An 11,296-nucleotide genomic window follows, 5' to 3' on the forward strand; every position below is an offset into this window, starting at 1 on the left:
TATATATTATATATATAATATATATATAATATATATAATTATATATATATATAATTATAATATTATATTATTATATTATAATATTATATTATAATATAATATTATAATTATAATATATATAATTATATATATAATTAAAATTTGCATCTTTGTATTTGACAAAATTTGACAAAGATGCAAATTTTAATTATATATATATATATAATATAATTATAATATTATATTATAATATAATATTATAATTATAATATATATAATTATATATTATATATATAATTAAAATTTGCATCTTTGTATATATATATATATTTTTTTTTAATTTAAAAGTTTACTCAAAGAGGGGCGAAAAAGTCTATTTAAAAATGTTATTTTGAGAAACACCTTTTTCCAACGTTATAAAATGTTACTGGACAGGAATGTAACTTATTTTCATCAACTCTGTTAAGCAGGAAAAGAAAGATAGTTTATATCAGTAGTCAAAATGCATGAGGACACTCACTTTTACATATAAAAATGCGTGTATAATCTTTTTTATGTCTAAGCAAATAGAAATATATTAATCTAATTATAAATATAAAGTTATAGTTAAATTTGTTATATTCTTTATACGTTCTTATAGACATATTTCTAGTTGTATCTATTGTAATACGGTATACTACTGTATAGTAATGTATCTATTACTAATTGTATATATGTATCTATTATATACATTGTATATATGTATCTATTATATACTCAGTTATTGTATATGCATGCATATGTATGTGTTCATGCTTGTGTGTGTGTATGTGAATGCATATATGACCTTAACAGCTTGAGGCTTTCTACTACTCTTCTGTGAGACTGAAAGAAATTAACACATCTTAATTTTTCTGGATGAAGGAGTTACAGAAAAAACAGAACAGTTTCCATTGAAGCTCTAGATCTGAGAGGACAACAGAGCTCCAGAAATACTAAAGTTGATGCCCATTTCACCCCTGCAGCTCCCACAGATCCGTAGTGTGATGACAGGGCTGAAAACAGGTCTAATGCTAAGCAGAGAATCTGAATATTTTGGGTTTGGGCAGATAACCCACTGCAGGATATAAAGATATAGAATTATAGAATCAGATAGTACAATGCAAGGCATTTAGACAAACTTGACTCATGCAAGTAAATAGACTTACCAACCTCTTTTATATTGTTTGGTAGGGCTACTTCAGAAGTGTCTATTCCATCAAATGAAACACTGAAATACTACAGAGCAAAAAGTATCCACATTTTTTATTAACTTCTAATCAAAGTGAGCCTATAGAGAGTTAACTGCATTTCTGAAACACCCTATCAAGACAATGCTGACCCCATAGTTATGGTTTAGTAACAGTGCTCTGTTTTGGTGACATATGGGAGAACTGAAGCAGCAGGTTAACAGGTAACTATTATTATTATATTTTTTAATGCATTAACATGAAAATGTTTCCAGAGAGGGTAGATAGAACAGTTTTGTTATAAAGGAATAATTAAAGATTAATTATATGTTTACCATAACAACATTGTTTCCATCTCTCATTATGTTGAGTTTTTCCTCATCTTGTCAAAAATGCTTTGTAAGATTGTCATTGCAAGAAAACACAAGTTTTAATGAAGATATGAAAATCTTGCCTAAAAGAAAGAAAAGACAACCAGAAAAAAAATCTTGAAAGCATCTCCAGAGGGTGGCATAAATACAGCTGCCTTATGTCCCTTCACAGAAAAAACATAGCAAACTGTTAATTCATCTGCAGTTCAGGAAAATCAGTTGGATGGAAGGAGACTATACTGAAAGAGACAGATGAAGAATTTAGTAGTCATGAAATGAGGAAGGTGACTGTCACTATCATAAAGATTACATCATTGTTTTGACTTCATGGCAAGATCCTCAAGATATAGAATTGTCTAGAGAGGATATTTCTCTCTTTATCTTTTTGCTTTACCAGATGGGATTATAAAGTTACAGACATGAGTAGGATAACAGTTACAAAAGGATTCAATAATAATCCAGTGGAGATATGTTTAGGAATAAAATCAAGTGCCATAAAATACTAAATAACTGTGACAATAACAATTGACAAAACAAGCGATGCACAATGCAACTAATTGATCGCCACCCACTGATTGATGCCCATCTGGACCCCAAGCAGTGGCGCCCTGCCCCCAACCAGCCCTCCCAGTTTTATTGTTCAGCATGACACCATACATTATAGGACATCCCTTTGGCCAGTCTGGGAACCTGTCCTGGTTCTGTCCCTTCCCAGCTTCTTGTGCATCCACAGCTTCCTCACTCATAGGGCTGTTTTAGAAGCTAAAAAGTCCTTGACTAAAACACTGGTGTTTTATCAGCATTATTCTCACTCTAAATCCAAAACACAGCACCATACCAGCTACTAGGAGGAAAATTAACTCCATCCCTGATGAAACCAAGACAGGTTATCAAATCTCTCTAATAAGAAGATTAGTTACTATCCAGATGGCAAATGAATAAATGAAGTCTCCTTTGCAAGTGTCCTGGCAACAGCATTTTCAGGTGAATAAGTTCCCCCGAACAGCCATTCTTCTGAATTTTAATAACCAACTGTCCCATGGTCCTTTGGGACCATGCCAGCACATGCACCATCTATCACTATTAGATTCACTCATCTTAAATTGTGTATAAAATATGTCTTAACTTGTGCAAAGGATGCATCTTCCTGCATCTGCAGGAAAAATCTCTGCTAGATACTTATAGATGTCTTCCCTATACACTACTTGGTCAATTGCAGGTGTCTACAGAGATGGTCAGATTGTCAATCTTGGATGTTGATCAACAGATTGAAGCAAACAAAACTGGGGCATAGCAGGAGATGCCTGAGGTAACCTCTGCAGTTTTTTGAAATTTCTGCAGTTGTTTGAAATTTCAACCTGTATAACTCCTGCAACTGTTAGCAAATGCTTTTCTATGAAACCAGTTAGAATTTCGGTCAGTCCCCTTGCTCGAAGACAGTCCATTGTTTCATCTATCTGAAGAATAGCTGAATTACACACAATACAGGGGACTGAAGACTAAGTGTTCTGGGTGCAACACAACAATTATAACTATACAAGAAATTAATTTTTATCTTTCTATCACACTTACAAACTTAAATTCTGTAACTCTTGTCACAGGCTTCTGAAGCTTTTGTTGTTTCCATTGTCCTTTCAAGCAGCTTTTAAGCTTCCTAGTCTAGGTTAGATAACAACAGCTAAACCACAAAACAGTAGATGAAAAACTATCAGAAAAACTTCCTCCAAGGCAGTAAAGTGCCTTCTTGCATGCAGGTGCCTAAAATGGAATTCAGCTGTTCATGTTACATATTATGAAGGTCACTTCAGTATACAACTGCTGAAACAGAGATGCAGTAACAGCAGAATGTTATTATTTTCAACGATGTATGTAAGCTCAACTGGATAGCTGAGAAAAAATACAAGGTCCTGCACACATCCTGCTTGAGATGTTCTACACATTATTTTGGCATGAGAAGCTCTGTGAGCAATGAAAATGAAATGTCTGGTTCTGATTCCTCAGAAGTATGTATACCCATATCAGTAACATGTACATGAAACAGCGTGTGAACATATGATGAAATTGGTAGCACGTAAATAAAAGTTTTAACTCATTAAAACAAGAAACCTACATTAAGAATGGTGTACTTTCTTTTTGGAAGGACTGAATCAAAATTTCATAACCTTTTCACAGTATGGATTTGAGAATTTGAGAAGAGATGTTTAGCTTTGGAGTTCTGGCAGGATCACTCTGACCCCTATCCAGGTTTCTTGAACATCTGCTGAACTAGATTAATTTTCTCCTCCCAACCCTTCATTCTTGTCTGCAACAGTATCATCTCAATTTCCTTTGATGGGGTGTGGAAGCTAGGGGTGATTTCCCAAATACAAAGTTTTCATCTCCTTTATGATGAACTATTACTCTATTTTGATTTTGCTTTTGTTGCTGTTCAAAATCAATGTTTCATCATTCTATGACATTGCTCCTATGGATCATAATCCTTTAATCATTCTTACTCTGTGACCAACTATTTGTTTCTTCTACAACTTGTTTCTGTAAGCAATACTGAAAATATTGTTGTATTATCAGCATTGTTTTAGTCACAGTAACATACAGTCTCCAATAATGAAAATTAATTCCATTCTAGCCAGACAGAGTAGAGATATAAAGGACTTGCCACCACAAATCTTATGTCTTAATATCTAATAACTGAATATTTGAAAAGATAACTCAGAAATGAAAATATTTTTGATTTTGTTGTTGTTTTTTTGGTTTTGGTAGGGCTTTTGTTGTTGTTGTTGTTCTTAGTTTCTTTTCATGTGGAAATTATTCTGAAAGTTTAGTACAATCACATCACCAATTATTTATTAATTTATTGATCATAGAAACCATATTGGTTATCATTAAGAAATTAATCAGTAAAGGATTCCAATGTTTGATCTCCAACTGCCTTGAAATATTAAATTGAGATTTAAGTCCTTCTAGGAAGACATCAGTAACTAGATATCATGAGTGAGGTGTGATTATTAAACAGCACAGTCTAAACAATGTTATATAGGTGGTATAAATAGAGAACTCTCATGTCCTTAATAATAAATAAATAAATATGTAAACAATAATAATAATAATAAAATTCCCTCTTCAACATCTCACTACTTCTTAAAGTCACTGCTCTAAAACCAAACAGCTTTTCTGAAGCACGCAGTACAGCTATCTAAATTATTTTACAGTACTTTCTCACTTTCCAGTTTTTATCCCAGTCTTTGATGATGGTATATACAGGTGTTTTAAGGCCTTATTTTTATTACAGCATAATTTTCTTTCTGAACTTACCTGTTGAGGAGAAAAATATATCAGTCCTTATCTTTTTCATGAAAAAGCCTACAGAGCTTATACAGTTTCCAAAAGCTCTTGAAATCAACAACAAGTAGGTCAAACAACTCCACAATATTAGACAATTTCCCTTCCACTTTTCTTACTTGTCAGAACAAAAGAAAAGTTGGGACCTTGAAATTAGTACCTTTACAAGTATCTACAAATTCTGTGTTAAATTTAGATTAAATCCTTGAAATTGTTTTCATATAATCAGGTAAGACATATTGTTTTTTTTGTCTACAGCATCACAAATTCCAGAACTTGCATTCAGACAGTTATGCGCTGTTATCTACAAAGATTGTTAAGAGATTGAAAAATCTATCATATGAAGAAGGGCTGGACTAGTGTGTCCAGTTCTGGGTTCCCCAGAACAAGAGGAACATGGAGGTGGAAAGAGTCCAAAGAAGAGCCATGAAGATTTCCCTGGGCAGCCCATTCCAATGCCTTTCAGCTTCTTTCAGCAAAGTTCTTCCTAATATCCAACCTAGAGAAGCAGTATAGTCTCCATCCCCTGAGATACTCAAAACCCAACTGGACACAGACCTAAGCAACCTGCTCTAGGTGACTCTATTTGAGCAGTAGTGTAGAACAAAATTACCTTCAGTAATTTACCTTCCAACTTGTGATTTTATGATTTTGTGATTTTATGGTTTTCACTTTGTTTCCTTCATTGCTTTCCCTTACATCCTACAATACCTGAATTTAGTCCTATGTTTGATTTTCTTCAGGCTGCAGCTAAGTCTCCCAGAACAAAACTTATACTTTGTTACAGGGAACTCTGGTTTGCGTACGCATATACATAAGACACACATTGACATGAATTTGTATTTTATTTTGGTTCAGTCTTCATAATAAATTGAACTATATCTTTCAATTAGCCTTGAAAAGGAGGTAGCCTAGAACTACCAGAGCCTGAAAGGAAAAAACAATACAGTTCAGCAGTTCAGCTCCTTGTGTTCCTTAGTGTTTCTTTCTTTCTTTCCTTTTTTTTTTTTTTTTTTTTTTTTTTTTTTTCCTCACCCTCTCTGGACCCTTCCTGTAGCTGACAAGTGATAGCCTTTGAAGCAAGTGTCACTGTTGATCTGAGTACTTGCCACCTTTCAGATAAATGAATTCTCTAGCAGCCCAAGTGCACAAAGCCTGCAATTGCTTCTGCCCAGTTCCTGTTCACTTGCCAAAGGCAGGGCAAGTGCAATCACCACTTAATAGGAGAAATATAGCTTATGTTAAACTGTCAAGAAGGCATTGTTTTAAAATGAACAATTCCAACACTTTATTTCACATGTACTGCTTAAAGATATTATGGTATAGAAATACCTATTTCTGTCACACAGCAGTAACACTTTATATTCATCCTGTCTTTTTCTATAGAATCTGAAGACATGAATAACTGAAAAAACTATGACAATGAGCCTACCAGATTTAACCAAATACTTCATTTTCAGGAACACCAGGCGGAACACCTTTTAAACCTGCTCTGATCAACGAAATTAGGTTGCATATATTAGATTTTGCAGGGTGGTGGGCTTTGTTTATTTGTTTTTGTGTCTTTGATTTTTTTCTTTTTAGTGGTGACTTTAGGATTATTTTCTAAAGTCTGATACTGAGTAATTCAAACAGATACTGAGCACTAAGATCAATAACTAAATAACAGTGTGTATGCTAAATAAGTATTAGATACCATACATGCATTATTCTTGATGATAATGAGAACTAAGTTTAATTTGTCAGTCTGTGTGGCAGACCATTTATTCCCATCTCCTTTTGTGTCAATTTTTTTTCCTATCTAAGTCACACGATGCCTTTCTGAGACCTCCAGATTTTTTAATCAACAGGTTCATACAATTTTCCCTGAGCAAGCAGTGGAATTGTCAATTAGTGGTGGCAGGTATTTTGAAAACATTCACATTGGGTAACATTTGTTTTTGCTGTATATTTCCTACTAGCATTTTAGGAAATAAATCTCGTTCTGCTTCTATAGCATAGAATTATTGAATACAATTTTTTGTAAAACATATACCACAAATAAATGCAGAGCTCTCCATAATGCTCCAGAAAAGCACAGACTAAGCATATTAAGTGAGAAAGTATCATCTTCTGACATTATTTCACTACTTCATCCCAACTGCAATGATAATACTACCATTGAGTCTTTGGACCTGAGTAGCCTTTTTCTTTCAGAGCACCCAATTTGTGAAGAAATGTAGTTTGTTTTTCATTCATTGAGTTTCAAAATATGTGGATTCTGCTCAAGAATCTGTAGGAAGGCAAGTCATTATATTACATTGATTACAGTCATTGTTCTTCCATCTCTCTGCTGACTTCTGTCCAAACCAAAGATCTGGGAAACAATAATTGGTCTGAGCATAAAGCTGAAAGTCAGAAGTTTTATTGAATGTGGTGAAGGAAGACCAAGCAGACCAATTGTACACTCTTTGCCTAAAAATTCAAGATGTTTCTAGATTAAAAGTATGACTAACATTAATAACAGTAGTTGAAGCATGACCTAATCTCAGCACTATTATGTACAAACTAATGACAGAAATTTAAGTATTAATTTCATTATAGTAGAATTAAGTGTAAAAAATGTTTGTTTCAGTATTTCCCTACTCCAGCAAGTTGTAATGCAGTTCTCTTTAAAATTAAAATAATTTTAATCTGCAGTAACAACTTCAGTTCTTTTGCTATTAAATGTTCTCTTGATGTATTAGAAATTGAGTACTTAAATATGAAACTGTTTAAATTTAATCATACTGAGTTACCAATACTCTGTACTACAGAGCTATATGCACAATGAATAATTCTGAAGCATAGTTATTGTGCAGAAATGCCCAGATTGTCAGGGCAGTCTTCCTTACGCAAAAACATATATTTTTTTAAACAAAATTAAAATATGTCTGGACAAGCTAGGGAAAGACATACACAACTCAAACCTGAAATTTAATGTCCAAATATTTCCTGAGCAGTTCTGCTCTAGTTGACTCAGCTCTGAGTTGAGGGGATTGGACTAGATGGTCTCCAGAACTCCCTTACCACCCAAGCCATTCTGTGATTCTGTGAAAAAATGAGTGTCATATGTAATGACTAATTCAGACTGTATATCTAATTCTCTAAGACTAATGTAAGTTAAATTTCTACAACTGCAGTACTTGAGTAATTGAGTACCTGAATGTTATATACTGACTTGTATGTCACTGTACCTTATAAAAATAACCATCTGTATTCCTTATGTAGCCTATCAAGAAAAAAAAAATGCCAAAATGAAACAAGTAATGTCCATAACACCACCACATCCCCAACACTGTATTAGCTTATTAGCTGTATAAGAGAATTTTTGGTCTGCATACCGAAGGCCTGGTGGAATCAAAGGAACTTCTCAAGGAAAGGAAACAATCTGGGGAGCCAAGCGGAAAAACAGTGCTTTTTAGTCACAGCTGAAGGATTCATGCCACTTCAATATATCAAAAAGAGAAATCTACTTAACAAAACCTTTTTTTTTTTTTTTTTTTGGTGACAAAAATGCTAAAGAAAAAAAGTAAAGGAAAGAAGTACATCTGGAAACTTTTTCGAAAATGGATTTAAATTCTTCTCCCTAATATAGATCTAAGGATAAATGTTAGTGGTAGGAAAGGGAAATTACACTCTGCTGAATTTGTTCCTGTTATGATTACAAAATGCCAAATGATTTCCTTTCTCTTGAATAAAAAATAGAGATTATATTGTTAATGGGAACTCCTTTAAGTATTTAAGTTAATTATTATCAAATATTTGCCTGAGGCATTTCAAAATTATTGACAACAAAAGAGAAATTAGTTCGTTAGTTAAACTTTGCATTGCCAGACTTGGAAATATTTTGGGTGTAACACATGACCTAGAACATATAATCAGTTTGAGAAGTATTCAGATGTTCTTATATGTTTCTCATATTAAATTAAATTCCCTTTAAACAAGAGCAAATAATTCTGTGTTTCTTGGGCATCTTTTCCTGAAGCTTACAAAAAAATCCTTATATAACTTGTATGCAAATTCTGCCAGAAATTGTATGCAATTAATTCCTACATATATACCAGGGCTTCCCCAGAACAAAACCAGGAAGCTGCCTGTTATTCTTATGCCTTTTCTAGACACGTTAGTTTTACAGTGTTCTGCCAAGTGACATTCTGACTTCTGTCAAATTAGAAGCACATCAAGTCAATCTCAAGTATGAAAATTTGTTCTCTAAACCCATACAAATAGACTCATTACTTACAGCAAAAAAAGGTTTGTGTCATATTTTTGTTAGCCATCTATATTCAATAAAATGAATGTTTAGTATACTACTATGAATATTAGAATAAATTTAAAATATGCATCTTCACATTCATGGAAATATACAGAGCTGGCTTCATCCAGCAGCATAGGAGTACACTAGGATGTGGATGATGCTGTCTATACCTGCAGCAATTCATCAGAAGTTTCTAGTAAGTAAGGTACATTCCATCTGTCGTGCTGATTCTGACTAAATTATTCTGGGCTATTTTACAATGTATCTGTAAGCTACAGAAAATGAAGAATACCAATAATTTCTTAGTCATTAGGATCATAAAAAAAGACTAAGAGCTAGATAATCTACAGATAGATAGCTAATGTAAGATTTAGGATTAACTAAGGTCCTCAATTTCAAAGCTCCTTTCTAAAAAACCCTAAGTGCTGTCTAAACCTAGAAACACTTCGACACTTGCACATTAGAGTATAGTTCCTCTGAGCTGTGATGCTCAGATTGGTGCAAAAGCAAAGATGGAAGATTCCTGAGGATGGATATGGAGAAGTTCCTGTTCTTTTGCATAGAATAGTAGCTTGCTCAACACAGCAATGATAGAGTTGCCTGTTTAGACTAAAATGGGAAGACATCACCAAGAAACAGAAAAAAAAAAAGTAGAAGTACCAAAGTTCTGCCTAGAAACATGCCTATAAAACAAATTGTTCCTATTTGTATTTGGAATAACAAAAATGTTACAGAGAGGACCCTGATTAGGATGAGAAGCAACACTGGGAGTGTCAGGGCTGCACCAGACCTCTCCAGGGCCATATAGACACATCCCTGTGAGTAACCATGAGTAATCAAGAAATGACAGCAGTATTAGGAGAGAAACAGGAAAAAACTGTCCATGGAAGAGGTAATGTATGTGTGTGTATTGGATATGTTTAGGCATGAAACCTAAACACACCTTGACCTATCATAATAAAGAGGATAGTTGTAGCTACGCTATAAGCAATCCTTGCATTATTATTTTATTTATTTATTTATTGGTAGATTTAGAATTAAAAGTTATACGTTATGAAATGTTAAATCTGTGCCCAGACTTTATATTTTCCAAACAGTGAAAAAAGGGCTCCCTCATCTCTCTAGCTTGTTCTTTGAATATATATGAAATCGTTCTTTACAGTAACCTTGAGAGCACTTCAGAGGCTATTGTCAGGTCTTCTGAGGCCATGTGGCAACTTGGGCTGAGCAGTAAAATGAGTGAATAAATATTTTTGTCATTGTTTATGATGAAGCTATACTGTTCTTACTCTTTTATTTATTATTTCATTTTTATTTTGTTTTATTGGTACTCTTGAATATCTACTGTATTCAAAACCTGTGCAAAGTATGTACACAGACATGTCCAAGACTAATACAGGATTTTCTGTTGAGGTCCCACAACAACAACCAAAACCCAATGCAACTGCCTATCAAAGCATTAAGTTCCCTGCTAATCACAGCATCTAGCATTTATACCATCAAGACTGTAACAATTCAGTGGTTGAAATACTTTATAAGCTAAGGAAATCAAATGGTTCCGGTACCTTCAGTTAAGACAGTTTTATGCTCTGCTCTCTGTTCTGGGTATCTTCTATGTACTTTAAAATCAGAGAGGTGTGTAAAAATTCCTAGAAATAGAAAACAAAGTCAAGACCTCTCTCTCATGTGAGTATCCTAACAAAGTCACGCTCCAGTCCTCATCAGTGAGCTTTAAATGTTTTATAAATTATGGATTGAGCAACAGCCCCTTGAAAGAGAGGTGTTTAGAGAGGTGTTTGCATACTAAGCTATACTTTAAAATGCTTCAGAGCATAGATACCTCTATCATTTAATTTCTCTCAGTAGTTTGACAGATGCACTTTTTGGGAGAGCAGATATCTGAAACCATTCTTTATAACTAAAACAGATGGAAAATTTTCAGTAAACCATAATTACATTTCCCAGTGGCTAGCTGTAGGCACCTTTCTCTGTACTGTAGTGTTTGTTTAAGATCCTTTTCTGAAATGAAGAATAACTCACAAGTTAGCTTAAGTAACAAGAAAAGCATCTACTACTCTCAGCTAATCTCTAAATCACCTTTCTTTCCCCATGAACCTGTT

This window comes from Anas platyrhynchos, chromosome 2 (assembly GCF_047663525.1).
Source record: "Anas platyrhynchos isolate ZD024472 breed Pekin duck chromosome 2, IASCAAS_PekinDuck_T2T, whole genome shotgun sequence".
NCBI lineage: Eukaryota > Metazoa > Chordata > Aves > Anseriformes > Anatidae > Anas > Anas platyrhynchos.